This window comes from Diadema setosum, chromosome 6 (genome assembly GCF_964275005.1).
Source record: "Diadema setosum chromosome 6, eeDiaSeto1, whole genome shotgun sequence".
Taxonomy (NCBI): Eukaryota; Metazoa; Echinodermata; class Echinoidea; order Diadematoida; family Diadematidae; genus Diadema; species Diadema setosum.
The window spans coordinates 5,016,924-5,023,863 of NC_092690.1; positions in this window are offsets into that span (position 1 = coordinate 5,016,924).

The following is a 6,940-nucleotide window of genomic DNA, read 5'->3' on the forward strand; positions in this document are numbered from 1 at the left end:
ATGCACTGCTAAACAAATATGATTTTAAATTACTCCTGAAAGATGTTATAGAGCTTGAGTCTTTCAGCTCACGAGGAAGTGAATTCCACAGTGTTGGTCCAGCGTGAGCGAAAACTCGTTCCCCCAAGATTTCCTAGAAAACGGAATATGTAAAAGACCAGACGTTGAGGATCGGAGAGTTCGAGAAGGTTGGTATTGACGAAACAAACAAACATTGTAATCAGGAGCTGTTCCCTCAATAACGTGATAAACCAAAAGAAGTATCTTAAACAGAATACACTCCTGTACAGGCAACCAATGAAGACTCTTCAGGATAGCTAGGGGTGATATGACTGCGTTTACTTGACAAAAGAAACAATACGTGCTGCGGCATTTTGTAGCTTTTGTAATTGGGCAATTTGTGAGTTTGGTAGATTGATAAACAAACCATTACCGAAATCAAGGCGTGAAGAAATAAGTGCTTGAACAAGTTTTTCCGTGGCAGAGCGAGTCAAATACTTGCGAATAAAACCAATATTGCGCAATAATGACAACGGACTGATTTAGAAATGTTGGTGATTTGATGAGACATGTAGCCATGTGAGAGTCAAACATAACACCCGGATTGCGACAGTGACTTTGACAGAGGGATATCGTTACCTACAGTCGAAATGGATTTAATATCCAACTTATTCAGATGAGATTTAGAACCAAAAAGGATAAATTCATACTTGCTGTGGTTTAGAAGCCATGAGTTAGACCTCATCCAAGCATCAATATCAATGATGCAATTTTCCTACAGCGCAGTGCATGAGATGCTTGGATTTGATGCGGTGGAAAAGATACAAAAACTTGTATGTCGTCTGCATATACCGAACAGAATGACTTTGAAATATTTTGCGCAGACCGATCAAATAGATAGAAAAAAGGGTGGGCCTGCCAACAGAGCCTTGAGGTACACCACAGCCTAATGGCTTTGAGGACGATGTGACACCATTCAAAAGAACAGACAGTGAATGGTGTGATAGGTATGATTTAAACCATTCGAGAGCCTGTCCCTGGATACCCAAAAAAAGAATTCTGTGATCTACAGAGTGTCGAAGGCCGAAGACAGATCTAACAAAACCACTGTTGTGACGGATCCGGAATCCATTTCCCTTAAGATATAACTGGGAACATTCATCAAAAGGGTTTCCACACTATGGTGAGGGCGATAAGCCGACTGTAAAGGATCGAATAGACCATGTTCCAGCATATAGTCTGAGAGTCTCGAAAACACAACTCTCTCTAAAATCTTGAACAAAAATGGAAGATTGCATACAGGACAATAACTTGTCAGTGATTCCTTATCCAATGAAGGTTTTTTTTTTTTTTTTTTTTTTTTTTTCAGTAGAGGACGGATCAGACCTTTCTTTAAAGAAAAGGGTACGGTAGCTTGCTCAATACTGAGGTTAACAATTTGAGAAATAATCAGTGCAAACGTGGGTTTAAGAGAATGGTTGGAACCGGATCCAAGGGACGTGATTTAGGAGGCAATTAACAAAGAAGGAGAAGAATTTCATAAGTAGTTGTATGTTGGAGGGTTTCTGCCGGCCATGATGAATATTCATGAGGTAAAAAAAAAAAGTGTATGGTGCAAAAAAGTGCTCCCCCCCCCCCCCCCGTTCTGCTGGCCATGATGAATATTCATGAGGTCATTTGTCGCTTTGTTACGAGAAAAAAAGAAAGAAAGAAAGAAAGAAAAAGGCGAGCTTCCCGCTGCACGCTTCAAAGATTTCCGTTCGTCACTTGGTTGAGGGTATTGCGCCATCTTGTGTTCGTGATGACATTACACGCGGGCTGCAACGTTGTCCAAATAATTTCCAAAGTCGATATTCGCAGTGTGTGACTCTCTAATAAGGCCTATTTGTGATATTATGCCTTTGATGATAATGTCAATGATTACACCTTGTTTTATCTGAATTATTTTCAGTGTCATGTATGCCTAGATGCAACATATGTTACTCGTTTTTCTCTCGAGATTGCGTATAAGATCTATATCCATTGCCGTGAAATAAAAGGATTCAATAGTGTAGGGAGAAAGCCATAAGGCCTAATGAAGGCGTGAAATTTGATGGGAAAACCAGGAATGTAGTTTTAAATATTTTGCTTCACGCTCATGTGAAAAGAGAAATGTGAATACTTCATTTGTATACATCAATACACAAACACATGAAACAGACGCTGATTTTATTTGAATTGGTTTCATTTGATTTGATTTCTGATTTGACACTGTATAACGTTAACGAAAAAAAAAAAAAAAAAAAACTTCCCAAAATGATTACACACTTTGGAAGAAAAAAAAAATGAATATACCAGTCGTACAGTAAGCGTTAATAGAGTGTACCCATATAAACCCGTATAGACCTATACAGTGTAGCTATAGTGCTCCCCAGCGTCTGTTATCTTAAATAGCCATAACATTCCTTTCACTTTGAGTAGTTTGGATATTTGGACTTGAATCTAAAACTAAAAGGGAAAATCCACTCTCAAAAGTAGTACATGTGATAGGAAACAAAAACAAAAAATGGGGGAAATACAGCTACAGGGAAAGTTTGATCAAATTCGGGTGCAAACTGAGTCCTTTGTGATTTTGTGATCGATGAAACGCAAATTGGTATCGAACGCGAGTTATTCGTCTATTTGCACCTATATAGAGTACGAAATTTTGACTTTCACACAACATTTCCAGTTTCAGTTGTATACTGATAAGCATCTTCAATACGATTGTTGTATGATAATAATGTGTAAGTGTGTGTGTGTGTGTGTGTGTTTAATGCAACGCAAGCATGCACACACACACACACACACACACACACACACACGCACACACACACACAACACACACACACACAAAAAAAAAAACGTTCCGACAACAATATTAAAGATGAAAGACTTCTCGAATGTTTACGCACAGGACAAAGGAAAGATGAGCTCACATACTACATCTTATTGAGTTGTCAATAGTGTGCTTAGTAGACCACACGTTCACATATCAAAACTTTCTTACTGATTGATTGGAATCTGATCAAACAGTCACTATCCTCTTCCTTCCTTTTTTTCTGTTTTTTTTTTTCACACAAAGTGATTTTCAGGATGAACTTTCCCTTTAAGTTAACCACTGCCCTCATCCGAGCTTCATACCTTCGTTGTTTTGTGTTTATGGCTACCGCAATTGTTCACCTCAAGTGTCATTAAGAAAGCTTTTTTCTTTGCTGGCCAAACTTTAAAACTAAAATTGAAACTTGGCACGCCTTCATGCATTGTCTCTTCCCTAACGGGGCTTTTTAAATTCTTATCTTATCTAATCTTATTTAAGTGAATTCTATATTATTTATTCCTTTATTCATTCATTTTTTTTTTTTGGTGGGAATGTTCTGTTTCAAATATGAAACTATATGTTTATATAGGAGGTATGGAGGGAAGGTGCATAATAAGGTATACACGTCAAGCTCTCACTAAAGTGGGCCTGATCACATCACAAGACCTTCTTTCGTAGGAATGGGAAGCGGTTGGGGAGGGATGGAAGTCTGGAAAAAGGGCAGCTAACCTGTCACTGATGAGGGCTTGGGAATTTCATCAAAATCTTGTTCTCGCGATAACATCAGAAATTCTATATGCCTGGCGTGTGATGACTGCTGCAAAACACCTGAAATGTTCGTTCGTCTCGTTTGTTTGTTTGTGTGTTTGTCCTATTTAAAGGGTGTGTACAGTTCTGGTCGAGGTGAGGATTTACCTTTTAACATTTTGCGAGATATTCAGAAACCACTCTATGAAATGTCAAAGAGCATGCAATTCTAAGGGGTATCAAAAGTTTATTTGATGAAAATCGGTTTTGAAATGGCTGAGATATCCAAACACAAGGTGAAACAAAGAGAGCCTAATAAAAGTGTGGCCTGTCGCCTTTTATTACTATCACTTTTTTGTGTATCTCAGCCATTTGAAAACCAATTTTCATCAAATAAACGTTGAATCCTTCTTAAAATTGTATGCTCTTTCATATTTCATATGAGGTTTCTCATTATCTCACTTAGGAATGTTCAAAACATGAGTCCCCACCTCAACCTGTACTGTACAGTCCCTTTAAGTTTGAGCATAAGTGCGTTGAAGGGAATTTAAATACAACATGTAAATGAAATAAACGGAAACGATAAAGGACCCTTAATTCAAAATTGATTCATCATTCACTCACTCATTCATTCATTCATTGGTCAGGCTTGTTATCTTCAAAAAGATATAAAGAAAACGATATGGGACCCTCAGAAAATACATAAGAGAACGAATTGGTGTTAATACAATTCTAGAAAAGGAATACAGAAGTTAGTCCATTCTACCTTCATCACGAATGTGATAACGCCGAGTCGAACTAAACGAACATAGCAGCTCAAGATTCATTAGAAGTAATGACGTCAGTTTCTATTTTATTTAACATTTTGCCAGAGAAGCGATGTCGGTCGCGTGCGCACAAAATGCAAATTAGGGCTGATGAGAACATGACGACACAGAATCACAGCTCGCCATTGAACTCTCTTGATTATTATTATTCCCTTTTCACTGCTACAGTGTGCATGTCTAATGAAAAATTACTTATGAATTGCATGTATATATATATATATATATATATATATATATATATATATATATATATATATACCATGTGTCCCCCCAAAAAGAATTACAACGGTAGCCTCCGCAACGATAGCTTTAAAAATAGTGAATCAATCCAAATGCAATTTCAGGTTATGAAACTATAAACCTCCTTGCTATAACTCATTACCCACATCTTACATAAAGCCCCATTCGATTTGCTTCAGGGATCAAAGAGAAACGAGGAATTTTGTATAGCATGTCAGAAATCTCTTCCCTACAAGTTCTGTCTATTGTGTTCACACATTAATTTTCATTTCCAAGAGCATCCAAGTGCTAAACTTGGAAGAATCAACCTCATGACATGCTTTACAACAATCCACATTATTTTCTCTGTGACCGCTTAACCAAATCGAATGGGGTTTTTCTGCAAAATAAAGCTAAGATGTTATATTTTAAGACTCTGAAGTAGCATTTAGATGGTGTAATCATATTGGGTGTTCTCAGTGCGAAAAGTGGATTGTAATTTTTTTTTGGGACATACTGCATAATATATAAAATATATAGTTTATATATTCTTTATGATTTGAATTTCGGTCGATTATGTTCAACGGTTTTTCTTTTGTTTTTGTTTTCAACAAAGAAACGAATACTGATAAAAAAATGGCAACATAGTGTTCTCACTTGTGCTGCATAGTCGCAATTCGTTTAACAATCTGTTTGTATTTCATTCCTTATCAGGTAAGTCTTTGCTTGCTTGTTATTTTCTTTGCTGTTGTCATATTTCATACATGCATAATTACATATTTTCTCTTTTTTTCGAAACGCTGTGAGCTTCGGAAGGTGGACATTATGCGCTATGGAAATAAGTATAGGTTTTCCCGGCCAATTTCGCACTTTTGTCAGTCCATTTGATAAAAGGTTTATTCAATTTAGCGAAAATCCTCGTCACTGCACATTCTGTCATTCAAAATTGCAACTTGTTCGTTCAATTTAGCATTTCGATCAATGAAATTCGCACATGTGCCTTTCGAATTCGTAAAACGGGCATTCAAATTGGCACGTGCTCTTCAGTCATTCAAATTCGCCAGCACTCGCGGAAAATGGTAATTCAGTCATTCAATTTCGCGTATGGGCAGTCAAATTCCAAACATTTTCATTCAAATTGGCGTAATGTTATTTGAAAAGGTGAGAATCGTGATTTATTCATGTTTAAACGTGAATTTTTGTTTCATCCACACACTGTTAAGTATTATAGTAAAGGTATCTTTGACCCTAAATAACTCAATTTTGTTGTTCTGTAACGCCCCTCTTCTTTCATACATGTTATCAGAACTATGCATGTACCAGTACCATACATTCACTTCACTTTCTTATGTCCAGTTATGGCAGCACAAGTTAGATACAGCCGTATCTCTCAAGAAGACAGGGAAAGAATCATAAAAACATTTAAGGGTAATAACCTTGACAAATTGATGGCTAGAGATGATCCAAGAACCTTATTCCTAGTGATGATTAACGCAATATAGCACCCACCAAAGGAAATAAATGAAACATGCAGATGAAAGAAATAATCACGATGTAAATTGAAACCTCCTTCTCCCAATTAATGTCAAAACAAATTTAAAATTAATGTATCTGTGAATGAAATAATGCTATCGATAGCTGATTGAACACTATAAACGCATACACATATTTTAAAAGTACTGTTGCAAAGATGATATCAGAATAACGAATGAATACGAAAATATGAAATGTTATGATTCTTGCAAACGATACCTATGATGAATGAAAATGAAAAAAAAAAAAAAGGAATAAGAGCATAAACGTGTCTGCTAAATTGACTGCAGTAAATGCGAAATTGGATGCCCAAGAATAAATTCGAATGAACGAGCGCAGCGTATACGTGATCACGTGACTATATCATGCTAAATTGAATGAACGATTTGCGAAATGGTGCTTGTCTTACGAATTTGAACTGAAAAAGTGCTGATTCGAATGATGTTAAAGGTAATTTGAATGCTCCAAAATGAATTTGAATGAAAAGATTATAAAATTGAAATACCGAACATGCCATCTAGGCTAAATTGTGCTAAATTGAATGCAGCTATTAGGAATTGGACTGAAAAAAGTGCGAAATTGGTCGGGAAAACCTATACTACTGTTATTATTATTATGTATATATTATAATCATATACCAGTGTATACACATTATGTCTAATTTGTTGGTGTGTGTGTAGGTGCGTGTGTGTTTCCAGATGTTCACATTTCCGAGTCTTTCGTGTTTTTCCTTTTCTATCTATACTACTACAATAATTAATTGAAAGAGAAATTG